This window comes from Miniopterus natalensis, chromosome 15 (assembly GCF_054644295.1).
Source record: "Miniopterus natalensis isolate mMinNat1 chromosome 15, mMinNat1.hap1, whole genome shotgun sequence".
NCBI lineage: Eukaryota > Metazoa > Chordata > Mammalia > Chiroptera > Miniopteridae > Miniopterus > Miniopterus natalensis.
Window position 1 is genome coordinate 28,314,611 of NC_142095.1, and position 27,624 is coordinate 28,342,234.

A 27,624-nucleotide genomic window follows, 5' to 3' on the forward strand; every position below is an offset into this window, starting at 1 on the left:
CAAATGTCAACAAACTAACTTTTGCCCCCTCAGTGCTACATACACAAGCTGGCATAATCTGGTCAAATGGCCTTCTCCAAGTAGCCCACGGCACTGCCTGGCTGGCTGCACTGCGTCCACTCCCCCCACCCCCCGCCATCTGGATGGGGTATTCCGATGGGAACCCTCTTCCTCTAGGCAGGGTGCCCCACAGAGGAATGGAATTCATCTGAAGACAGAGGGCAGAGCAAGAGACCCTTGCACGTGTTACAGTTCTGCTGGCTGCCTGCATGCCTCTCTGGTTCCCTCACTGCCGATCTAAACTCATTTCTCTTCTGCAGTCTCTACCCTCACCCTGGGAAATGCGGCCTGGTCACATCGCTTAAGCTGTCCCACCAACAAGACCCAGCACAGACCTGGCTTCTACAGGGACCTTCCAGACTAATCCAGCCAATACATATCTCTCTTTTCTCTGACCTGTAAGTATTTACTTTGAAATACGTTCTATGAGTAATTTCTTAGTATATTGTTATGCACATAGTAAGTGCTAAATAAACAAAAGCAATTAGCATCAACATCACATAATTAGAATTAATGTGGCTTTTGTCCCCAACTAAACTGTAGGCTTCTCAAGGGTAGGGATCATCTATTTTCTTTTTTTTGAATCCCTCAGAGAATTTACCCCAGGGCTAAACAAAGCTAAGTGCCCAGAAAGTGCTTCTTTAAACCTGTCTTGTTTAAGGTTATTATAGAATAAAACCAAGGAGCATAGGAGAGGTTTCCCTGTTGTAAGGAATGAAACGTTATCTCAAAGATGTCTTTAAAATGCTGCCTGCTGTCCCGGACCTTTCTGAGGAACATGTAGTTTATTCCAGGAGAGATGCCATAATGGATGGAAGGTATGTTTCTGCTGAGTTAGGGGTTATCGTGTTCCCTGGATCCAGACGCCAGATTGATGGGATATGCCTCTATGATTTATAATACACTAATCTCACTAGAGAGCGAAGCACAATTAATCTTAGAATCTTGCCTCTCACACTTAACAACTTTAGAACCTTCCCTGTGTACTCGGCCTGCATAGCAAACGTCTGTACCTCCCCCGGATGCTGGGACCACTGGACACTGAGAACACAAAAACACCCTTCTCTGCAAGGCAACAAAATGCCATGGCAAATGTTTTCTTTGGACTTTCCGTAACACTTCCAGGGTGGGGAAAGGTTGGCATTTTAAACTAGAGTTACAATGTTCATTGCAATATCATGAAGGGTACATATGATCAAAAGTACAAAAACATCTGATGTGTCAGAAATGAAACTTTTCAACTTCCTTTCCCTTTTGTGTTAGGTCCCTGCCAAATGTCAGCAAACTAACTTTGACCCTAACAGTATCTACACATGACCCAGCTGGCAGAATGTGGTCAGTGATTTTCGCACCTGCCTGTCTTGCTGCGCCGCGTTACTCACTTTTCCCCCCGCCATCTGCTGAGATGTTCCCTTATGGATTCTCTTCATCTAGGCAGGGTGCCCCAAAGAGGAACTGGAGGCTGAGATCCAAGAAACAACAGCTTCCCAGGCCACTGAAGCAGACATAACAAGGTCTCTGCAGTGCATGTCCCTTTATTCATGGGAGAGTCCCTTGTGTCATGCCCAAAGTATACGTACTTTTACTTTATGTGTAATTCCAGCAATCTTTGTTGTCTGAGTCATGAGCCTTCATCAGATTCAAAGAAGACAGGCAAATACAGTAACAGTTACAAGAAAGGGCCCCATAAAGAAAATCTACTCACAAGATAAAAAGGGGAAAGCCTATGTATGACAAGAAACTCAAAACATAAACTTTGGAGCCTCTTCTTATGAAAGGCAATGCCTTCCACTTCTTCAATAAAATAAGCATGTTTTAGTATATAATAGTCATAATACCCCCTCGTATCCAATCTCCACACAGAGCAGGTTCTTCAAGCTCCAAAAAAGCAAGAAATATGTTAGTGTTTAGAAAGATTTTCTTCCCAAATGATTCAAGTGGAAAAATTTAGTGCTTCGAGTTTTAACTCAGATTTAGCTACAATAATGTATTATTCCTTAACTTTCCGGATAGCCAAAGTCATGAGTGTTTTTTAAAAATCTGTAATCGCCTTTACTATTAAGTCAGGGTGGGGGGCAGACTTCCGAGAACTCTCAAACCACAGTTCTTCAGTGTTTCACAACAAGAAAAAAAAACATGATGATAGAAAACCTTAAGCTCATTTTAGGAGCTTCTTATATGAACATGGCTGTGTATTTCAGCTTATTTTTCCGTACTCTCGGTAAAAATCATGTGAAAGGAGCAAGGAGAATTGAAAAGATATCCCCAAAACTCCATTTTCAGTGAAACTAGAAGCCAAATATAATCTGCACACTCCAAAATATGCTTAAGGGCTGACAAAAATAACTGAAACGAGAGAGAAACCACATGGGGGAAAAGAGGAAAGAAGAAAAATTGAGTTGTAAGATAACTTAATGATGGCACTTCTTAAAAGTGCCAGCAAAAATAAAGCAGGCAACTCACCATGCATACCCTATTCGCAGCAAGGTGCAGCAAGTGAGGAAAGCAGAAGGCACAGGAGGAGTCCCCGGGGTGTTTGTAGAAACAGAGGAGGTGAGGCCACACAAGGAACCACGCAGTCAACCCGCATTTCCAGCAATCAGTCTTTTGGGGGAACAGCAGAGAAACAGGAAGCTTTGATTTGTGAAGTGTTGCATCAGAAACCTTGTGTAAACAGCTAGTACTAAAAAACTCAGCACATTTAGCAAGTAGTTTTTTAAGATGAACTGACAGAGCATCTATACAAAGTTCCTGTGAGGTAAACGTTGGAATAGAGCAGCAAAATTTACCAACAGATGAACATCATTCATCACGAGACAGATCCTGCAAAGCTGGAGGGACCTGGAGACAAAGAAGGGAGAGGAGAGGAGGGAGGGCAGGGGGGATAAAGGTAGGGAAAGGGGGAGAGAATCTTCCAGACCCCCGGGCAAAGAGATAAGCCATAAATAGGGAGGAATTCAGGCCTTCCTCCCATTTCCCCCAAGCAGCAGTCAAGACAAGAAGGCGATATAGTCAGACAGCTGCAAGACAGCCCAAGAAAGAGAGCTGAGGGTTTTCTATCCAGCAAAGACTGCCCTTCCAAAAGCAAACAAAGCTAACAGTTGTTGAGTCTCTGAACGTATGTAATATTGCCCCATGAACATTTCCTGAGGAATTTATAAAAGATTAAATATTCATCAACCAAGAGATAATAGAGGAAACAAACTATAGCAAAAAGACGGGTGAGGAGCACTATATACCACAACTGCAAAATTAAGATTAAACTTCGGATGTTAACTAGACATTGTGGTGATCATTTCGCCGTATGTACAAAGAACAAATCACTATGGCGTGTCCCTGAAATTAATATAATATTATATGTCAATTATGCCTCAAAAAGTTAAAAGTAATTAACTGAAAGGTTAAACGAAGCTGAAGATTGAGGTAACAGATAGAATGTAAATGTTTTATGCCCGGACAATGGGTAAATGACACAAGCAATAAAAATGGGAAGGGTAAAGGGTCAACAAAGTAAAAAGGAGAGCGGTTTTGCAGATTGTTGCGCTTGTACCAGTGGGAGTCAAAAAATGTGATCGGAAGCTGGCAAAACAAACCAGGGGCGCATGTAAAGTCTTCAGCGAGAGGCGGACACAAAGGTCCTCTCAAAGCGGGGGTGGGGGAGCGCAGGAAAGTGAAACGTCAGCCCACTCGGTAAAGGGCTCATCAACCCTGTCCAGAGAAATAGAGCACTAACGAGATTATATAAAGTCATAATGACGAAGGTGGTCATGAGAACAAAAATCCAAAGCCTCCCGATTAGAGAAGCTGCCATTGTTTTAAAGGAAACTCATTTTGTAACAACTTGCTCATAAACAGTAAAAAAGAAACAACATAAAATAATGTGACAAACTAATTTCAAATATATCTGACATGTTAATAAATGTAAATGGGCTTAACTTATCTGTTCAAAATATATTTCAGGTCCATCACAAAGCAAAGCTAAGCCTTCATGTATAAAAGACACACAAAAAACACTGTGATTCGGAAAAGTTGAAAATAAAAGGATGGGCAAAGGTAAAACAGGAAAGGCAAACAAACAAAAAAGCAGAGTGCATAATGTAAATATCGAGCAAGGTTAAACTCAGAGCATAAGACATTAAATGAGACAAAGAAAGGCACTGCTTATGAGGCTAAAGGGTACAACTTAGGTCGAATACATAATAGTTATGAATATCTATGCGATGAGAGACCTTAGAAGCAAGAGTCAAAAAACAGTAATTATAGCGCCTGCAAGGAGAAACAAGTTTTTAAAAACAGGCCAGTGGTAGGGAGATTTTAATTCCTCTCTCTATCTATGACAGATCGAGTAGATAAAAATATTAAATCAGCATATAAATGACCTAAGTAACATAAATACTAAGTAGACCCGATTGATATATGTTGCACACAATATCCTGAAATGCCCTTGGAATAAACATGAAAACCAGCCATCATTAAAGTCACACAAAAAGAGTACTAGATTCTAATACATAGAAATGAACAGACAATATTCTCTGGTCACAATATAAAGTTAGAAATTAAGAATAATATCAGAAAAGACATTTTTTAAATTTTTAACTCTTAATCTCTGGTTCAAAGAGGGAATGAAAACTGAGTTTTTAGAATTTCTAGAAAACAAAATGTATAAAAGATTTACATACCAACATCTAAAGGATGGGACTAAAATAATACTCAGAACAATTTTCAAATAGTGAAATTATACAAATAGAACATAAAAATCAAAATAAATAAATTAACCATCTTGCTTAAATAATTTAAGAATGAAAGAAAAAATTTAGAGAACAAAAAAAACGACATTATCAGATAAAAAGGTGAAATTAATTTTTTTAAAGAGGAAAACAGACCAAAGAAATATTTCAGTTAGTTCTTTTACTTCACACATATACAAAAATTAAAATATATCACAGACCTAAATGTAAGAGCTACAACTATTAAAGTTTTAGAAGAGCCCGACCAGGCGTGGCTCAGCCATTGAGCGTCGACCTAGGATCCAGGCGATCAGGGTACTCCTCTCGAGCTCACCGGACATGTGAGTCTGTGTAAATAATCGCACAGCGAGTCCTGGACAGCGCCAGGCCTGTCTAGTCAGGCTTTCACGATTTTATTGCCCCTTCCATATCTTATCCCTGGGGAGTGGCGGAAGGGAGACAACAGGACAGTGGCATGCGGGATCATGAATGTGATGCTGCTCAGGACTCTGCTGAGGCTTGGCTTCATGGTGCTGACTTCCCATCCATTATCTCATGCCTCTCCGGCCCTCAGATTCTTCATCAGTAAAACAGTTCCATAATTCAAACTGTATCAGCCTATCATGAGGAAAATACGAGATAATGTGTCCAGACCTGTGCTGAAAATAGAAATATAATACAAGCCACTTATTAATTTTAGCTTTTTTTTAGCCCTGTTAAAAAATGTTCAGTAAAAATTAATTTTAATAATATTTTATTTAACCCAGTATATCTAAAATATGATCATTTCAACATGTAATTAATTAAAAACCTAATGAGGCATTTCATATATTTTTCTTTTGTACTAGGTCTTTGAAATTCTGTATGTAGCATACATTTATCATACATCTCAACTCAGACTGGACACATTTTGGGTGCTCAGTTGCTATATGTGGCCATCGGATGCCACACTGGCCAGCACAGTTCTAGTCTAAAGTTGGACTTCATTCTATGGGCAATGCAGAGCCACGATGGAGTTTTGCCAGAAGAGTAAAGTACACACACACACATACCAAAAAAAACAGTTTAGGGAGCTTTAATCGGGCCTTGGGGTAGGGGCACAGCTGTTCTGCCTCAGTGGTCCAAGCAATAGACCAGGAGACAGCAGCTCTATTTTCTGTCTCCTTGGCACTGTAAGAACCTGACAGAGTCCTTGGCAATGGGGTTGGATGAAACCATCAATCAACGAATCGCTGAAACGGGCAGCTGCCTGGGTCTGCAGAGCAAGTTAAATAGAAGGGCCAAGATGAGTGTGAAGGTCAGAGCCTGGAATTGGGCAGCAGGATGGGGCGCTATGAGAAATAAAGAGGCTGGAGGAGAAACCGGAGAGGTGGCAGAATGACTCTCACTTTAGACCTGTGCTCAACATGACAGGAGGCCGCTGAGACTAACTGGCTGGTTAGAGAGAACGTGGATCTGGGGCTCAGAAGCTGTAAGTCCCCTGGACGACAGTCGCCAGGTAGCTGGGAGGTGTCAGGCACTTTTGAACTCCTGGGAAGGGAGCAGCCACAGTATAGAAATGAGATGACAGTGAAGGCTTCAACACATGTAACAATGAAAGAAAAAATTCAAGTTCGTGTGGACGCCGAGGTCTCAGATGCTTGGAATGGCAGGGAGGGGTGGCTGGAGACAAGACACACAGGTTGGAGAAGTGAGGAGCGGACCTCAGGCAGCCGATTGCTGTGCAGCAGGCAGGGCCCCCTCCCCAGCAGGGCCCTGGGCAAACCGCTTGCCTTTCATTATCCACTCCGCAGGTACCTGGGGTGAGACTGCTTAGCAAAGGCAGCTGCCTTCACTTTAAGTAGTTTTAGATCAAAGCCAGTGGCATATAAGCTCTCCGTGTGACGCTGGTAATGAAGAAGAAAGCCTCCCTGCAGCTCAAAAGGGGAAAAAAAGAAAAGAAAAGGGTTTTACGCTCACCCAGAAGAAGCTTGCTTCTCAATATTCGAGACTTCCCTGTGCATGTGTGTCAAGGACGGGAAATGTCAGGGTAATGAGCTAACAGCACGTGGTCATTCCAGGGTCGGAGCATGCTCAGGGAGCTGCCGAAGACAGGAGCTGAGGCCTTTGCACTCAAAATAATCTCCTAAATTACCCAGCCTAGGCGCTCATGCTAACTGCAGATACCCTCCTTGGGGAGGGAGGAGGCAGACTGCTCCAGGAATAGAAAATGCACACTCCTCCGATCACAGAGACGGATCCAAAGCACCTCTGCGGACAGCCTCTCCTTTGAGCCTCTCAGGAACTCCCTAAATCAAACTGGTTAAACACCATTAACTGGATTTGACAGGTAAGAGAACCGAGGCTCATTATTCTGCTATTGCAAGGGAAAGAAAACCGAAACCCAAAAAAGGGGATTGACAGGCATGACCAGGAAAGGCAGTGGTACCTGGCCTGAATGCCTGTGCCCAGGACTCCAACACCATCAGGGCTCCCTCCCTCCCTGACTCTTATCTCTGCCTCTCTGGCTTTGTTCTCTTGGGCCAGCAGCTCCAAGCCAGCATCCTTATAGCCTCACAGCTAACGAGGAAAGACTTTCCTGCCAGCCTCAGTTAGCAGAATCTTGGAGAAGCCCTCTGGTTGATCAGGGTTGGATCGCATGCCCATCCCTGGGCCACATCTGAGGCCATGCCAAGGAGAACCATCGCTGGGCCAGCCAGGTCGACATGCTTTGCCCACTCCCACCCAGGCGTGTTTCTAGACTGAATAAGAACAGCTGCTGGCAACCAAGAACAGTAGTGTCTATACTCACTGATAGGAAGGCCACAACAAACCAAGGCCAGAAAGCCAACCTTCTGGCTTGGACCTCACCCATTATCATCAATTCAACAAGTATATATTGCATTAGGTAAGCTTCAATAACCAAAACACACGTGGCCCCTGTCCTCATGGGCATACAATCTAGGGACAGAGGCAGACAATAAACAGGTAAACAGGTAAATAATTATGACAAGTGCCATGAAGGAAACCAGCAAGGTGAAGTGACATAGAAAATTGGGGAGCTATTCAGATAGGATGTTTAAAGAAGGTTCTCAGAGGAGGAGCCATGAAGCTGTGATCAAGACTGAAAAGGAGCTAACCAGGGAGTGTGAGAGGAAGATGGTTCCAGGCTCAGGAGGGAGCTGTGTGTGCAAAGGCCCTGAAACAGGAAAGACTCTGTCCTGTGTGGGAGACTAAGAGAAGTCCAAAGTGACCTGAACCCAGTGGGCAAAGTGAGGGGAGATAGATGCACACCTGCAGGATAGGCAGGATCCACACATAGGACCCGCCATGGCTTGGAAAGGAGTACAGATTTTACTCTGAGGCACTGCAAAGCCATTAAAGAATCTTTACACCTTAGAGTACTTTCAAAAGATCTGTATCTGCCTGGCCGGGCGTGACTCAGCGGTTGAGCATCAACTTAGGATCCAGCAGATCTTTGTTTGATTCCCAGTCAGGGCACATGCCCGGGTTGCAGGCTCAATCCCCAGTCAGGGGTGTCCAGAAGGCAGCCAATCAATGACTCTCATCATTAATGTTTCTATCTCTCTCTCCCCCTCCTTTCCTCTCTCTGAAATCAATAAAGACATATTAAATAAATAAATACATACATGCATACATACATACATAAATAATCTATATCTTAAAAGAATAGAAATGGAGAAATTGGGGTAAGAGGCCGTGACTGCAATACTCCAGCAAAGTTGATGTGGCTGAAACTACAGTAGTGGCAGTAGAAATGGGAAAACTGGAAAGATGAGAAATACATTTAAGAAGAGGAAAGAGACAGGGCTTGTGAGGTTGGATGCTTGGTTTGAGGGCCTGGGAAGAATCGCAGAGGACTTCCTGGCTGAGTAGTGAGGTCATTTACCAAGAGAGGGCAAGTTGGCATTAAACAGATGGAAAGCTCAGTTTTGAGTAACTAATCTTAACTTGACTATAAGATATCAAAGTATTAAGCAGGCAGTTGAATATTTAAATCTGAGGTTCTTCAGAAATTGGGCTGGTGACAGAAATTTAAAATATATCAAAATGATATTGAAAACCAAGGGCATTCATGAGGTTGCTTAGGGAGTGACTATAGAGATACATGAGAAGACGTAAGACTGACTCCTAGGAAACTCAAAACATAAAGATAGAAGAGGAGAGCCAACTGAAGAGATGGGAGGAGATGATCAGAAAAGCAGGCGGGAAACTAGGGGAGAATGATTCCAGACACAGAAAGGGAGAGGTTGCAAAGGACAGGGTGCAGGTGAGTCAGAGTCACTGAGAGGTCAAGCAGGATGGCAACAGAAGAGTGCCATTGAACTTGGCACCATGAGATCTTGGAGAACTTTGCCAAGAGCAGTTTCCGTGCAGAACAGAAATGACATCCACATAGAAGTGGGTGGGAGAGGGAGTGGGAGGGTAAAGAATGGAGACAGAATGTCTGCACACCCTTTCAGGTTTTGTGAGAGAAGTGCAGAAGTGGAATGGTGCCTGGACAAGATTCAAAGTCAAAAAAACATTTTAATGAATTGGAGTTAGATACAAAGAAGCACTTCTTGTATCTGCTTTATAAATTGGCTGTCTGTAGTGAGTTCTCATTTGAACACTGTGTTCTCAGGCTTTAAAAAGTATACCCATGAAACTAGATGTTCCCCAAGGTCCCGTCCATATCTATCATTCTAAAATTCTACAAAAGTTCCTTTTTCAAAGGTCAGAAAAGAAATATCCAAGACTGATGCCTTAGTCTACTTGGGCCACCATGTCAGACCACCATAGACTCGGGGGCTTAAACAACAAACACTTATTTTGCACAGTTCTGGAAGCTGGGAAGTCCAAGATCAAGGTGTCAGCAGACTTGGTAGCTGGTGAGAGCCTGCTTCCCGGTTCATAGATGACCATTTCTTGTTGTGTCCTCACATGGTGGGAGAAGCAGGAGAGCTCTCTGGCATCTCCTTTATTTTTTATTTTTCAAAACAATATCAAAAAGTGAGTGTATTTAACCATACTCAGCGCATAACAGAGCAAACGGGTGACTGGAATAATCATGCATGCTGTAGCATGTTTAGTAAACTGGTGACAGAGAAAGTTGGTTGAAGGAAAAAGGAGAAACACTGGCTTTCAAGAATTAGAACCAAAGGGCTCCATCATCACCTGGCATCTGCTCAGTGTCGTACCTGTGCTTAGAACTGGCCATGACGGACACTCCAGGGGTCTTCCTGACTCTTCTTTTAAGGTCCCGGTTAACCGTGGCCACAATGCAACACTTGTGCTGAGTTGCTCTCTGTACTAAGCGGTCACCTGCATGCGTTCCTTTGTGTGTGCGTGGTAATCGCCCAAATCTTGGATCCTCGACGACCCTTAGAGCCACTGGATACTTCTGCCCCAACTTCTCAATTTCAGCCATTACACAAGGGATACACTTGGCACAGAGACAGTCCATCGGCGGCTGCACTAAGTCCAGTTCGGCCTTGGTGGAAAAGTTCATAAAGTCTGTATTAGCCAGGATGTGGTCAGGGGGGCCCAGCTGTGCGTCATATTGGAAGAATAAGCAGGAGGGGTGCTGGGGGACTTCTCTTTCCTTGAGTGCACCGGCATCTTCCTTTTTATGTTTTAATCCAGCCTTTTCTTTCAGCCTCTGATCTCTGAGACCAAGCATTCGCTTCATGGTCGCATACATCTTTGTTTTCTTTTGCTTCCCCATGTTTACGCCGCACTCTTGTTTCTTTCGGAATTACCCTGGAGTCTTTTTTATAAGGGCACTAATCCCATTCAGGAAGGCTCCATGCTCATGAACTAATCACCTCCCGAAGGTCCCACCTCCTAAACCATCACACTGGGTGTTAGGTTTCAACATAGGAATTTAATGGGGACACGAACATTCCGTCTAGAGTAACTGGCATCCAAGCAGCTCCCTCTGCTTGTCTTCTCAATTCATTTGGTCATTAATTTATTCATTCATTTCCCAGCAAGGTGAGCACCACAAGGGCAAGGATTTTTGTTGTTGCACACAGACAGGTACATAGCAGGTGCTCAATAAGTATTTACTAAATAAGTTAACAAATGGATGGATTCAGCAATTAGTCATATGGTGCTTACACATGTGGATCTTGTTCAACATTCACTCACCAAACATGAAGCAATGACACACTCGAGCCTCTGTGCTAAGCATCCCTCCATCGGCTCCTCCTTAAAGTGGGAGAAATGAGACCTATTCAACCTGCCTCACAAGATCACTATTATGAGAATCAAATGGAAGATATGGGCTAAGAAAAAAACCTTTGCAAATACTAGAGTACCTTAGAAAGATAAAACATTATTAAACATGACTTCTGCCCTCAGGAGCTTGTAGTGAAATTGAGGAAATGAGAAAGAAACACAGGAGGGGGGTGGAATCACCATTTAGTGAGCACCAAAGTGGGCGTCAGGCACTGGGTTGCTTCACATGCCTTCTCTCACCTGTTACACCCACACCCTGAGGTGGGCATCATTACTCCCATGATGAAGATGCAGAGACTGATGTTTGAGAGGTTAAGTAAATTGTAGAATCTACTCAGATAGCTAAGACTCAAAAATGGGTGAAAAGCAGGAAGGAGGGAAGAGATTAACCAAAGAATTTATAACCATATGTATAGCCCATGGGCACAGAAAATAGACAGGTGAAGGCCTGGGGTAGGGTGGGAGATGGGTGGAGGGGGGCAAAGAGGGAGAAATGGGGGACATCTGTAATACTCTCAACAATATAATAAATTTCTTGAAAAAATGGGAGAAAAAATGGATGAAAATCTGGGTCCGTCTTTTTTCAAAACTCTACTCTTTCAAAAATAGTTTTCTTTACATAAAAGTAAATCCTAGGAAGCATTCAAAGTCACGTCCCTGGCTACGGGGAACAAGGTGGGCGAGGGAGACTAGAGCGATTGTTTACTGCATGTTTATTGAACTCTAAACTCTATGTATTACATCAATTGTTATTTGTGATGGTGTCTTTCCCATTTTTCATACTAACACAAATGTCAGCTGAAGTCCCCAATCCACTGATATTTACCTAAAGTTGGCTCAAGAACTTCCCCTTGTTCTATGGAAAGCCCAGTGCTCGTTTCAAGATTTTTTTAAATTTCCAGTGAGTTCACACAAACACCTCACCATTTGCAGCTTCTCTCCCCATTCTGCTGGGCACCAGTCCTGATATAAAATGCAGACCCTTTTATTTCACCCAAATCACTCACACAGGCATTAAAGAGCATGTGGTGAGCCTTGCAGTATGGCTGGGGAGACAGGGTAGTGTGACATCCCAGCAAAGCACACAGCTTAAGACTATCAGACATTCCTGCTCATCATGTGCTATTTTCAGGTGTTTCTGGGGGCTTCTCACTGCCCACCTTTTTCTGGAGGCTCCAGCCTTTCCCTCATGCCAACTGGCACCCCTTATTCTAAATCCCCACCCACTTCTCCATCCATAAGAACCCTGGGAGTGGAGGGGTGCAGAGTTCTTGCATGACCAAGGAGACTGGTCAAGGTGTGGCTAATTCACATTCCTCCAGTGAGGAATCTTGGAATTCGGACCAGAGAAGCGACCGCGTCACAGAGGCTGTGACATAACTCTCCAGAGGTGCTGGCTGCTGTGTTTTAGAATGTGAAGAAAAGCACTTTGCAGAAAGAAAATGAAGCATATATACAAAAGGAGCCAAGAGGAGCAATAACAAGAGGTGAAGAGAGAGACAGTCGTGGTGATGTCCAGGAGGCTGGTCTGGGGGTTCCCGGAGCCCAGCTACGTTCCCGTCGATCAGTCCCAGCCCTCGGGCCCTCGCCTTCCAGCAGCAGGAGCTGTGAGAGGGTCTGCAGTGCTGGTGTTTCTTCTCTCCACCGGCCTTGTACATAACGACAGCAGCAGACAAGTGTACCCCCCCCAACTGAACTATGCCAGTCATGTCAGAAGACGGAGCCCGCTTCCCCTGGTGAAGGACTGGGCAAACAGACGGCCCTGCCAAATTCCCCGTAAAGCAAAGGCGTATTTTAATGCTTCCTATCGGGTGTCCCTACCAGCCCAGGGAGGGTCAGGTGTCAGGTTCTCACCACCACCCTGCCCCCAGGTAGCTCCGTCAAGGCCGCATCTGTCATCCATGATAAACAAAAGGAAACAGAGTCTCAAGAAATTCAAAGAACTTGCCAAGTGACAATTAGTAAGAAGCAGAAGCAGAAGTCGATCCCCATGTGTGTTTCAGTAACACCCTGTTGGGACAGAAACGCAGAGCCCGGAGAGCAAGGCTGCGTGTGGGGCTGGAAGAAACTGTCCGCCAGGCGACTCCAGTGCTCTGCCTTTCCCATGACTGTTACCCTTCCTCCCTTCCTCCCTTCCTCCCTTCCCATCACCCCTTCTTCTCCTCCAAGACTTCTGGGGCCCCAAACAGCAGGAAGGGACACAGGTGACCCCGCTCTGGCTGCTGAGCATCCCTCTGAGGCCTGTCAGGAGACCTTGACCTTGACTGGCTCACCCTGAAGAATGACACAATATTGGTGGGTCACAGGGCTTCCCTAAGGACAGGTCACCACAGAGAAGGGTCTTAGTGAGATACAAACGGGCCTGGAAATAGGGCAGCACTTTGCCATCCGTGGTCTTTGAATGGCCTTCCCTGGCCTTCTTGGATTCTCTCTCTTCTCATTCCTTAAAAAGTGAAAGCTAATAAGTTACACCACAGCCTACTGTCTACTAAACAAAATGGTTGTCCTTAGTCCGCACACCATAATCCCAGCTTCTGTCCTGATTTCCTCAATGGAAACCTAAGGAAAAAGACAAAAAGTCTAAAAGTGTGAGTACGGACATGCGCTTGCACACAGGAAAAAGACCGTGATGAAATGCATCAGAATGTTCCACGGGGGGGGGTCCAAATAATTTTTTCTTTAGATTTTGCTGTGCTTTCCACTGTGTGTACAATGAGCCTGTATTACTTTTATAATTAGAAAATCCCTCAATGACTATCTCTGGGCTTCGATCTCCAAGGGTATTAGTGTGGATCACACCTGCCAAGCTTCTGTCCTAGTGCCACTTTTGGAATGACAAGATAATGCCAAAGCTGCCTGATCCACTTCACCAGCTGAGGTTACAAACACGAGCACGTTTCTTTCATTTTTCCAATTAATCACTGAGCAGCTGCAAGTCTTGTTATTAAATAATACAGTGCCTAGAGCCCTCTTAGGCTTCTCCCTTGTGGCACCTAAGAATGGGTTTTATTGCACGTAAAACACAAATGAACAAGCGAAACAAAACAGAAACAAATTCATAGATGCAGAGAATTAACTGATGAAAGTGGGTGGCAGGGTGGGCAAAAAGGGTAAAGGGGAATAGAAATATAAACTTCAAGTTATAGGATAAGTCAAATAAGTCACAGGGGCCCTGGCTGGTGTGGCTCAGTGGTTAGAGTGTAGTGTCAGCCTGCGCACCAAAGGGTCAAGGATTCAATTCCCAATCAAGGGCACCTACCTTGGTTGCAGGTTCAATCCCCAGCCCCTGGAACAGTCAGGGCATTTGTGGGAGGCCACCAATTGATGTGTCTCTCTCAGATCGATATTTCTCCCTTTCTCTCTCTCTACTCTCCTCCCTCCCTCTCTTCCACTCTCTCTAAAAATCAATGGAAAAAATATCCTTGGGTGAGGATTAATAAATTAATAAATTAATAAGTTAATCAGAAAGTAAGTCACAGGGATGTGATGAACATAAGCAATACAGTCAACATCATAATTACTATATATGGTGACAGATGGTTACCAGACTTATCATGGTGATAACCGGATTAGATATATGAATGTCTAATCATTATGTTGTATAACTAGAAACTAATATAATATTGTATATCAACTATAATTAAAAATTAATTTTTAAAAAAATGAATGGGTTCTACTGCAAGCAACAGGAAATCCAACCAACAGTGCCTTACACAAATGGGGTGTGTATCCCTCTCCTAATAAGAAACCCAAAGTGAGACAGGCCAGGGCCGGAATGCTGCTCAGAGATATCCTGAAGGATCCAGGCTCCTGGCTCAGCATCCTTGTTTGTGATTCATTCTCATGGTCACAGAAAATCTGTTTTCTTTCCAGGCAAGAAGGGAGAAGAGCAAAAAGCAAAGAAATTCCGTCTTGTCACTTGAAATGGGAATTCTGCCTACATCCTACTGGCTAGAACTAGATCACATGACTACCCACCCCTAGCTGCAAGGGAAGCTGGAAGTAGTTAAGTTCACTTTTTACCCTCTACAGTAGAGAAAAGCAAGCCGTGAGTGGTTTTTAGTTATCCAAGCTCCCGAGAGTCTACCACACCACTGGAGTTTATTCAACCTAAGGGTTTCAGTTCCACTTCTGAAGGCCAGGTGGAATGAGAACTGGAATATCTGACCTTCCACAAGAAAGCCCAAGTTTCCATTTGTCACTGAGTGTGTTGCTGCCTTGCAAGGTTGCTGTTAACAACTGGCCCCACACAATCAGTGGACCCTTGTCCTCTGCAGGGGTGATGCTGTTATTGTGCCCGTTCCCTACACAAGCCATCGGGGCACTTATGCTTGTTCTCATGTTGCAGTCATTTAGGTGATGCTGACGTGTGCACAGTACTCCTCCGTTATAACTTTAACGGAAGGGAGGCTGGGTCATAAAGGGCTTCTCACCTCAGTCATACCTTATGTCAGAAATAGCTCCTCTGTGATACCTTAGACACCTCTTTTGAGCTCAGGTCACCAGTCCAGACAATCCAGAGCATGTCACTTGTCTTACTGAAAGATCTCAGATTAGATCATTTCCAATCCATCAGAGAAGGTCTAGTACAGCTGAACCTCTTAATGGTAGTGACCAGAATCTCAATGCCTTCCCCACGGAAGACTCCTTGGCCCCCATACAAATTTGCATACATTTTCTCTGAATACAAATCAGCTCCGAATACAAGAAGCATTGATGAGGCTCATCTCCATCAGGTCACACCTGGCCCTATTCTGCCCTTTCACCAGGTCATTGAGGGACTTACACTTACATAACTAACAGGACTCACATTAGGGGCTCTTCCTGAGCATGAGTCAGTCCTCAATGTCATTTGTCGTGAACACCTAGATAAAGAAACAGCTACGCTAAAAATGTATTGTACTCTGCTGTATGCACCTGCTACATGCATGCAAAAGTGGTTAAGACAGGCTTGAGTTTTAATGGTCATCCGAGGACACCATGAGATGAGACTATCAGCCTAAGTAAAGTAAGGAAGTGAAGCTTAGAAGCCCACATGAAGCCAAGACCATCAACGGACTATGCTCTCGGTGACAGAGTAGAGTAGGAAAAAATCTACTTGCAAGTACAGGGGGGAAAGAGGACACCTGTCAGCCTTGGTCTGAGATCTTAATGGGAATAAAAATCCTCCCTTGCGAATTTATAATCAAAGCCCCATACCTCACATTGCTTTAAAGTTAAATTTTACACAATCAGTATAATCCAGGAAACCCCAAGCTGTGAATTAGCATAGAAATTTGTTACAAGCTGGTAATATCCCTAGGGCCCCTGACAGAAGTGAATGAAAAACCATTGCAGAAGGACACAGTTTTATCCCAAACTGTGGATGATTCCAACAGATAACTATCCACTCGGGATAAGCTAAAAATTAAAACTCAAATGAGGAACCAACCCCCCCTAAGTGAAATTCAGCAAATATATGCAATTTAAAGGGGAATGATGTTTACACTCACAAGAGCTTCAGATAATAGAACAACATAATAGAGATTATAAATAAGTGTGTTTAAAATAATAAACCGAGCCCTGGCTGAGTGGCTCAGTTGGTTGGAGTGTCTTCCCGCACACCAAAAGATTGCAGATTCAGTTCCTGGTAGGGCGCATACCTAGTTTGCAGGTTTGACACCCAGTCAGGAATCATACGGAAGGCAACCGATCAATGTTTCTCTCTCACTCTCTCCCTCTTCATCTCTCTAAAAATCAATAGAACATACCCTCAGGTGAGAATTAAAAAATAAAATACAAATTAAAATAAAATAATAACTCCAAAATAAAGGAATTGGTATCATAAGAGAACAAAGTACTATGAAAAAAAAAGAGCAAGCAAAATTTTTAAATAAACAAATAAAATACCTGAGCAATAAAAATTCAGCCATTTATACTAAAAACCACATAATTGTACACTGTTAATTGGTAAATTGTACAGTATATAAACCACGTCTCAATAAAGCTTTTTTAAAAATTCAAATATTGAAACAATGTTTTAAAAACTTGAAACAGATTTAGCAAAATAACACTAGACAAGTAGAGAAGTAATAAACTGGAAGACAACCTTGAGGAAATTCCACAGATTCAGCACAAAGACATAAAAAGATATAAAAATACGAAAGAGCATTTAAGTGAGCTAGGGGCACAATGACAATGTCCACCCATTTCTAACATGATTTCCAGAGAAGATAGAATGAATGGAGATAATGTCTGGAGATATTATAAGAAATAATGGCTAAGAATTTTTCAGAATTGATGGGAAGACATGGCTTCTCAGATTTAAGAATAGTTTGAGTATGAAGAAAATAAAGCTAAATAAATTTAAACCTAGAGGCATCACAGCAAAATTGCAGAACACCCAAGACACAGAGAAAACCTTACAAGCAACTAGAGATAAAGGACAAACTTCCACCAAAATAATAACAATTAGACTGGTACGGTCTACACAATACAGATTTCCTACAAAACAATAATAACTTTACTGGTACAACATCAACAATAGCATCAACAACGGTAAGTAGACTATGAGACAGTATCTTCAAAATGCTGAGAAACTACAGCTGTCAGCCTGAAGCACTGTACTCAGCTAGGCCAGCTCACAGTGAGGGTATTTCAAACAAATAAGGATTGAGTTTACCACTTCAGGCCCAACTTGAAAAAAAAATGTTTTAACTACTAAAGATAAAAGCAATTAAACAAAGAAAGAAGATGCAAAATGGAATTATGCTCATTATATTTTCCCATATATTAATATTTTTTATTTAAGATTAAATGTGTGTGTTTATGTAGACAAAGAGAGAGCGTGAGCGTGTGTCATACATGAGATACGTGACTATCAATATTGCCCATGTGGGGAACCTGCCTCCTTCCAGGCCAGACGCTGACAATGAAACATATGGTGGTAACGGGGTGTGGCTTCAGAGACAATAAGCAGACCCGTGAGTGGGTTAGGGGAGGATTGGGATCAAGCCTGGTCGTTTTCAGATGCAGAGAAATAAAAGCAAGTAAGGACAGAGACGGAGCCGGGCATTGCTAAGAAGAAGCTGGCAGGATGGGGGGGAGGGGGGAGGTGGGGGAAGAACAGGCCCCAGGCATCATCGGACTGAACCATGACTCGTAAACTCCCTCCCCTCTCATAGAATGAAGATGGCAAAGAAGCCTGCCACCCTGAGCGATGCAGAGCGGTGGGGCGGGAGGCGACACTGGCTGTGTTGTCACTAAGGCATCTGAGACTCTGGCCCTTAGTTAGAAAGCAGCTAGAATCCTCGATAGCTGGACCTGATGCCCTCTCCCAGATTCCAGAAAAGACTCCAGGCCCCACGCTGGTTTTGTTGAGGGCCTGCTGGGGTGGAACTAGGAAAAGGCTGATACAAAAATGAGAACTTATCTCTCCCTCTAATAAGAAAATCATATCTAACTGAAAGGAAACTATGGAACCATTTCCTAGGACCCAGAAGCACTTTTAATTAAGATTCTGTCTGTAAAATGATAAGAAAAGTGAATGTTCAAGTGTTTGAACTGTACAAAGAGCTTTTGGTTAGCCGGTTGATTAAAAGAGGTGAGGTCCTCAGTAAGACAAGACAAAACCACACTCTGCTCTGTGCTTACGGGCCACATTCTCTTTTGTGTGTTACAGAGCTTATCTTTACTCACCCAAATGACAGCCAGTTATTTGCATAGATGTCTAAGTGTGAAACTTGTTTAAGGAAGTTGTAGAACGTTGTAAAACTTGATAAGAGTAGCAGATACTCATAGTTCATTAATTGCATTTATGACTTAACATAAATTGAGATGTTGAGATGTTAACTCAAGATGAACATTTAAAAATTCTTTTCCTGCCTCTCTGGGTTTTCCAAACCATAAAATCCCAGCGGTCTTGGTTTCTGCAATGGGCAATTATAATTTATGATCTTCCTTCTGAAGAAGTTTATAATAAATTTAAACAAAATTAAAAATGCTTCCACTACTTTTTAGATCTAAACACAAGACAGAGCTTTTTAAAGGTGTCCTTCTTGTAACTATTATACTGCCTGAATTGAGTTATATTTGAATTTTTTAAGATAGCTCTAAACCAGGCATCTTCAAGCATGAGGTCTCCTCCTGCATCTCTGCCCCTTCTGGTGTGGTCTGTGTGATCAGGCGGAGGCCCTGGGTGGAAGGCTGACTCTGTGTGATGCTGGGAGAGGTAGACAAGTTGCCAGGGCAAGAAGTTTCTGAGAGCACTCATCGCACTTCTCCACGCAGCCTCTCTCCTCACTGCTGACTGGCTTCCTCTACACCAGGAAATACGTTTTCATTCTGCAATTAAAGAGGCAATGATTTTAATTCATGTATTAAATTACTCATTGAGAGCAAATTGTGATGAAGCTAGGGGAGAAAGAATCAAACACTTAATTTGTATAAACTACAAGGAAGGTACATTGCTACTGAATGTTGCATCCTCCCAAAATTCAAATGTTAAATCCTAACCTACAGTGTGATGCTATTAGGAGCTGGGACCATTGGGAGTTATTAGATCATGAGGGTGGAGCCCTCATGAATGGGATTAGTACCTTTATAAAAGGGGTCCTAGGAAGCTCCTTCCCCATTTCTACCACCTGAGAACACAGTGAGAAGCCCACCATCTACGACCCAGTAAGCAGGCACCAGACACCAAATCTTCTGGCAACTTGATCTTGGGCTTTGAGTTCCAGAACTGTGAATAATAAATTTCTGTGGTTTATAAGCCACCCAGTCTATGGTATTTTGTTATAGCACACATGCATGACCTTTTTTTCAGTCCCCACGAGTCTATGAGGTAGGCAGTATTAATATCCTCATTTTACAGAATAGGACCCCAAAGCTTAGAAATGTTCAGCAACTCTCTCTAGCCCCCAGAGCCAGAAAGGAAAGAGTAGGGATTTGAAGTCAGACGCATGAATCCAGCTGCAGCGCTCTTAGCCCCTGTGATCAGACCCAGAAAAATGGCATATGAAACAGCAAACGCAAACCGATCCTGTCCAGGCTGGGTGTGCAAGTGCTGAGAAAGTACAAGATGAGTGTGGTGGGCTGACCTGGAGGGCTTTCTCCATCACCGGTACCTACATTCTGTGTCTGCTTCCACACTCATGACATCCATCTCGGAAATGCTTTGCATGCATTTTCATTTGAATGTCATTCACATTTACAACCAAGGAGGTCACTGATTACTTAGTTTGCCTAACCTGAGTTTCCTGAAAATAGCTCTTCCTCACCCCACCCAGGTGCACTAGGAGGCCTCCTCCCTGACCCATAGAATGGGAAGTAATGAGGTACGGTGGGATTCTTTCTTTTCTCTTGGTTTCACCATTGAAATCCAAAACTAAGAGGGAAAGGCAATAAATTTCTCCACATTCTCAGTTCAGAAAGTCCCCAGCAGTGGGGCCAGCACTCCTCACATGGCCTTCAGTTCAAGGGTTCCACTACTCACCTCATCCTTGCCTCTCCTACCCACTCCCAGTCAGAGGAAGAAGAAAAAGGAATGAGACATGTGGGGTCCTCAGCTGTGGGGCACATACAGTGACCAAAGAGAGAGGCTAATTAATCCCTCCCCAGCTTTCAAGTTTATTTACTCTGCTGAGACTGTGGGAGAGGAGGAATTTTACTCTACCCTTCTAGGTTCTTTCAGCCGGTCTAATAATTAAATCTACATGAGACAAATTAACAAGAGAAAATAACCAAATTTAATTATATACATGCATATGGGGACCTCACATACATGGAGGGAGACCACACATACCTGAGAGGTTCAGAGACAGAAAGGTAAAATGAGGTATACAGGGGTAAACATAAGTAGGTTTACAGTTGTGAGTACATGAAACATAGAGTTTGTTCTTGTATTATTATTTATTAATTATTGTATTATTTCCCATATGAACAGTTGTAATCCTATTTTTGTCCACCCTTTATATGACATCCTGAGCTAAAAATGAGGAAAGGCACTTGAGGTTTCAGGGGGGGAAGAAGGTCATTCACAGGACGAATAGAAGAGCAGATGTTCAGTAATTAGAAGTTTTCCCTGCCCTATAGATAGGTCATAAAAAGCTATTTCTGGTAATTAGTCTTATTATGGGCAAGGCCTTCAATTTAAAATCTTTAAGGAGAGGTAAAAGTTTAATCTGGGCCCGCAGGGTCTTGATTGCTTTCAGTTCACAATAATCCACATGCCAAAGTAGCACATCTTGGGAAGGTCTGCTCTGAACCCCTTCAAAACCAAGGAGGAAGACTCCATTAGGAGTGACCAAAGCTGCAGACCTCTATGGGAAGGAACTGTGAGGTGGGCTGCCTGGGCAGGGTCTCAGGGTTGGTGGGAAAAGCCATCAAGTGGAGCCAGGTCTCCAATACTAGGAAGTTGTACAATGAGGAGATCCCACAGGCCCCCCAAAAGGACTCAGTGATGCACCCCCAAGACAGCCTGCATTTGAGTGTTCTCCATACAGAGATACTAAAGCCAGTTGTGTTGATGGGAAAACCAGCATTGACCAACAAAGATGCCTTCAGTTTTCCCACCAAGTGAGGAGACAGGTGCCTTCTTATGCCCCACCAGAGAAGCCAGAACATAGAACAGAAAAGAAGACGGAGGGGTTAATAGCGGCAATGTTGGACCTCAGTTCTTGAGATCAGCGGAAAAAGAATTCAGAGCACAAAGAACTCTAGCACAAGAGGAAGTTTATTTAACATGCAAAACAAAAGTACACTTGAAGAGAAGATTCAAGCAGGCTGCTCAGAGAGCTGCCTTGGCCTTTTAGAAAGAAAGTCACACAGGCAGAAGAAGTGAGCCAGCTGGGCTGCATGGACTCAGAAAACAAGTTATAGAGGCCAAAAAAGGGCCCTTGGAGAGACGTTCAAGAGGTTAGCCCAAGATGAGTTACCACTGTCTGCTGTTCCCCTGGTAGTAAGTCTCGTGAGAACCCTTAGAGATTAGGAGAAAGAAAGAAAAGATACATGCCTGAAGAAAGAAGGCATGGGCTTGCTCCAGGGAGAACTTGCACTGGGTCTGTTGTCTTAAGGTGCTTATCTCTTTTCTAAAGGTGAGAATTGTAGGGGAGGTCCCAGGAGAGGATCTCAATACAATATTCATCAGCTTTCCAAGTGTGTCCTTTAATATGCTAATGCATCAAAATGAGCATATAGGGTCAGGGTCGTGGTCTCTACTGGTTGGCACTAGGGGTCATTGGTCATTGCATCAGGTCCTGATGTCATCTATGGCGTCATTTTATCTGGTTTTGCTGCTTCTCTGGGCCTGGAGCTGAAACACAGGTGAGGCCTAGATGTTATCTCTAGTTTGACCAAAACTCTGCCTCTGTGCTCAATGGACCTGAGGCTTTGTTCCTAAGATTATTTGATGCTGATCAGAACCTCATTGTCCTAAGCATTTAATGCCTAAGGGGGAAGGGGGCAGGTGAGTCAGGGTGCTGGGTGAGGCCAGTTTGAATCAGCTGTTTGTCTGTCTCCCCTTCCACTTGATAAGGAACTTTCCTGGCTTCTTACTCCTCTGCCTCAGTATGATGGCTGATGACACAGCCACTCCCCCATCTTTCTCCCCAAAAATACATCTGGAGACACAGCTCTGAGGCGGAGAGCGAGTTTACAATCAAACATGAATTTGCATTTTTAAGTGAACAGGATTAAGTCTTTAATACGGAAAGGAGATACTTCTAAGATGTAGAAGCAGCCAAAAAGTTGTATAATCTAGTTCAGATGTTGATGAGGGGCAGCTACTGTCACCTGGAAAGAAGGGGAGGTCAACACAGTACAGCTGGAGGGCAGCTTTATTACAAGTAATTTTTACGTTTCAATAGTTGAGATACTGTGATGTCCGCTTCACAACCACTTGCCAACACTTGTTATTATGACTTTCTGATAATTACAATAAAAAAGTCACAATAACAAGTGTTGACAAGAATGTGGACAAATCAGAACCCTCATTTGTTGCTGGCGGGAATGTCAATAATATAGCCACTTTGGAAAACAGTGTGGCAGTTTGCCAAAAAGTTACACGTGGAGTTGTCATTTGACATAGAAACTCCACTCCTAGCTGTATTATGCCCAAGAGAATTAGAACGTATGTCCTGCCCTAGCTGGTTTTGCTCAGTGGTTAGAGCATCAGCCCATGGACTGAAGGGTCCCAGGTTCGATTCCAGCCAAGGGCATGTACCTCAGTTGCAGGCTCGATCCCTGGCTCCAGATGGAGAGAGTGTGGGATGCAACCAATCAATGTGTCTCTCTCACATCGATGTCTCTCTCTCTCTTTCTCTCTCTCTCTCTCCCCCCCTCTCCTTTCCACTATCTCTGAAAAAAGCAATGGGGAAAAATATATATGCCCACACAAACACTTGAATGCAAATATCCATAGTAGCATTATTCATAATAGCTAAAAAGTGAAAACAACCCAAATGTTCATTAAAGAGGAATGGATAAATTTGATAGATCCATATAATGATATATTACTCAGCCATTAAAAGGAATGCATGCCCCACCAGGTGTGGCTCAGCAGTTGAGCGTCGACCTAGGATCCAGGAGATCGGGGTTCGATTCCCGGTCAGGGTACATGCCCGGGTTGTGGGCTCAATCCCCAGTCGGGGGCGTGCAAGAGGCAGTCGATTAAGGACTCTCTTATCATTGATGTTTCTGTCTCTCTCTTTCCCTCTCCTTTCCTCTCTCTGAAATCAATAAAGATGTATTTTTTTTCAAAAAAAAGGAATGCAGTACTGGTGCTACAACACGGGTGAACCTTGAAGACTTTATACTACATGCAAGAAGCCAATCACAAAAGATCACATATTATATGATTCCATTTATGTGAAATGTCCAGAATGTGTAAATCAGTAGTGATAGAAAGTACAATATTGGTTCCGTAGAGCTAGAGGGGTTGGAAGGTAACAGCTGCAGAGTGAAGGGTTTCTTTCCAGGGTGAAGAAATATTCTAAAACTGATAGAGGTGATGCTTGAACAACCCTGCAACTTCACTCAAAACTATTGGCTTGTACACTATAAATGGGTAAATGATGTGGTATGTGAATTATGTCTCAATAAAGCTTTTACCAGAAGGAAAACCAAAAAATGACATAATAGAAGACAACAACTAGGCAAAAACAGAGAAGCAGTTCAGCAAATGGACGGATCTGGCCTAGAATTGTGCCTGCCTCCCCGCACCATGCAGAGTGCCCTAACCATGTGGACAGCACAGCCCTGGAGTTGTGCCCTCAGGGCTGCGGGCACCTGTCTGGGAAACTAAGAGGCAAGAGAATGTGAGAGGCATCCAGCTGGGTGTCCTCAGCAACTCAGCTGCTCCCTCTGAGCCTCAGCTCTGTTACCTGCCTTCCCCTCTCAGTGTGCAACCAGCATGATCAAGCTTGTGAGACGTGCGGAATCTCATGCCATGCCCCGTTGGGACTGAACCAGAACCTGTGTTCTATTAAAGCCTGGCAAGCCCTGGCTTACACCGTGGCAGTTAGCAATACCTCCTTCAAAAGTTAGCAATACCTCCTGTGAGGATCCTTATTAACAGTAACTTCTTCCATTTACGTGATACCCTCAATGTGTCAGATGCTGAGATAACATACAGAGTGTCTAGTTTAGTGCCTGCACATAGTAGGTGTTCAATGTGTGACAGTTATTGTTTAAAAGAGCCTGACTGGGGAGGAGGAAAGAGCCTGAATGCTGGAATCCATTCCTCATACTGACTCTAGCCCTCTGCACATTGAAACCTTGGATACCTCAACTTGCTGATCTGCAAACTGGGCTTACCTCACAGGGTGGCTGCGAAGATTAAGCAAGAAAGCATGTCCAGTGGCCACCCCACACCTAGCAGCCTGGAGGAGGCCAGCAGATGTTCGGTCATTTCCTCCTCTCCTTACAGCCAGATCGCACAGCATGTCATTGCAGAAAACCCCCAACCATCTTGAATCCTGCTCAGTCCTACCTCCAGCCCTACCCCTCTCTAGTATTCACTCATGTGCCCATGGAGCAAATTCTTCCTGAGCGCCTATTATGTGCCAGACACGGTGCTTGGAGCACAGACGTTGCAGCTGTGGTCCCTGAGCTCTTGAAACTCTGCCTGGCCTTGCAGAGAGAATAAAACAGACCTGCTTGCCCACCTGCTTTGAGAGCTGTAGAGGCAAAGCCCATTGTCTCTCAGCAGCCATCTGAAACAATTAGTCTCAAATTCCAACCCTAATGTGCTTCCGCACTGTGAAAAAGCACTTTTTCAAGGGGGGCAGGAGACATAAATTAGTATAATAATGCAATTAAAATGCATTTTCCTTCCACTTACTTAAATTACTCTTTTTTATATCTTGAGAAAATGCATCCTTCCTTGGAGGTATTTAAGGAGATTCAAAGAAACTGTTGAGATGATGCAAGAAATGTCTCAAACAGAAAACACAAATCCCCTACCTTGTAGGCCAGGAAGAGCCACCCTCCCTGTGATGCCCATCCATGTCTACAAAAGGCTCAGCCCTCAGGGCTCCACAAAGGCCCTTGGGCAGAATTTCCCCAGACCGGGTCACTGCCCTCTCTGTAAACACTCATTCATTCATTCATTCCTTCAGCAATTGTTTTTCTGCACCTCCTCCATGCCTGGCACTAGGAATAACCCAATGAATAGGACATAGTGCCTACCTTCAGGGGACTGTCTAAGAGGAAGACAGCCGACCAAAAGAGAGTAGGACCCAGGGCCTACTGTGCTGTGATGAATGCATGCACAGAGAAGGGGCCCCACCACCTGGGCATGTTGGGGGGAGGGGTAGGCAGAATGGGCCTATAGGTGATCCTTGAGTTGCATGCCCAAAAATGAGAAGGCATTAACCAGATAGGGGGAGGGAGAAGGGGTCCTGTACAGTGTGACCAGCAAGGACAAAGGCATGGAGTGTGGGAGCGCACAGTGCCTGAAGAGCGTTAAGACACTTAGATGATTAGGAGGCAGGGAGAGAGACAAAAGGGCAGAAAAAGCAGGTTCTCAGGCACGCAGCAGACCAGAAAGGTCTAAAGACTTTGTTCTGAGAGCCTTCGGAAACCAGGGTGAGCTTCCACGGAGCAGAAGTTGAGAATACAGAAGCCCAGCAATCACAGCTGAAGGCAGCCAGCCACCCAGGCAAAGACGCAGCAGGGATCCAAGACTTCCTCCCCAAAGCCCCGGCTGGGATCCCGAGTTACTGGGTTTCGGTCGCCATCTGCTGGCAAGATTTCTTCAATGCAGCTGGTGCAAACAACATTCAGAGAGGACTGTCTTTAGTGGAACGCTTATTATAGAAATATTATTAGAGTTTCATACAAAAATCAGAGAAAAGAGCAGCATATGAGAGTTGTAGGTTCCAATCCCAGCTCTGTCACTTATTATGTGAAAAATCACTTCACTTCCCTTAGCTTTGTTTTTAACATCCACAAAGTAAAGATAATATCTAACTCACAGTTGTTGACAGGAATAAAAGATACCAAGTGCGTAAAGAGAAATCCAACAGGCATTGGGTTAGGGTGGTGGAAAACCACCCGTGACCTTGGCCACCTCCTCCAGCTGCTCCACCTTTCCCCCTCTCCTCCCCCTCCTCCAAGTCTTCCCTCTCTACCTTCACCTCTACCCCCACCTCCCCCCTCCTCATACATAATGTGTGATTCCATGTGTATAAAATTTAAGCACAGAGAACACCACTGTGTGGTAACAGAAGTGAGAACAGTGGTTACCTTTGGGGCGGGTACTGGCAGGAGAGCACAGCAGAGAGGCTTCTGGGGAGCTGAGTGGCCTGTGCACTTGGCGACAACTCACGGGGCTGTTTACTTAATTTCATGTACTTTACTGTATGTATATTATGATTCAATACAAAAGTTCATGGAAAGAAAAGAAAGAGAATGGTGGTGAAGATATTGTCAGACAAATAAAGTAGGTGGTGATTCCTTGCCAATAGATCCACACAAAAACATTTCCAAAGGATGCACTTTAGGAAGAAGGAAAGTAACCCCGGAATGGAGGTCTGATATGCTGGGGGGAACAGTGAGCAAGGAACCTGGAGAGCATATGGGGAAATCTAAACAAGCATCAGTTATATAGAAGAACAGTGAGCAATGTCTAACTTGTAGGATTAACATAAAAACACAGAATAGGTTTAAAATACTAACCAAAAATAGATGTAAGCTGAATGAACCTGATTAATGTTAGAGTGAACTTAGATTTAAAAGGAGAGTTGAAAAATCGTTCAACTTTAACTTTGTTTTATTAAGTCACAAAGTAAAAAAAAACCAAAAAACCCACTAATCACAAGAATCTGTGCTTCACTTATATAACCAAAATGAACCAAGAGCGGGTAAGCAGAAGGCAGGCACTGCTCAAACCCAGAGCCTGTCTAGAAAAGGAAAAACCAGGTCCCCTGGAAGCCTGCCAAGCATATTTCTCCCAAATTCTTCCCACAAACGGACCTCCAGCCATTTACCAAAGTAGCTGAACACAGGGGCAAGGGGAAAACCCTGACTTTCTGAGTGCTATTGTATACACTTTGAGAGGCGACCCTGATACCATGGTAGAATGAGAGCAATTAGTGCCACTCTCAAAGACCTGAAGGCTACGTCTGCCCCTTTCCAT

General features: G+C 43.8%; 1 long non-coding RNA gene and 1 pseudogene across 1 annotated transcript; both read right to left on the reverse strand.

The window, feature by feature from the left end:
- Positions 1 to 4,953: 4,953 nt before the first annotated feature.
- LOC107532632 (uncharacterized) lies at positions 4,954 to 19,177 on the reverse strand. The gene is made up of 2 exons (XR_015715705.1): positions 18,687 to 19,177; positions 4,954 to 5,446 (listed from the first exon to the last, which is right to left on the reverse strand). It is a non-coding gene; the product is annotated as an uncharacterized LOC107532632 (long non-coding RNA).
- On the reverse strand, positions 9,919 to 11,163 carry LOC148091427 (rRNA-processing protein FCF1 homolog pseudogene; annotated as a pseudogene).
- Positions 19,178 to 27,624: the final 8,447 nt, after the last annotated feature.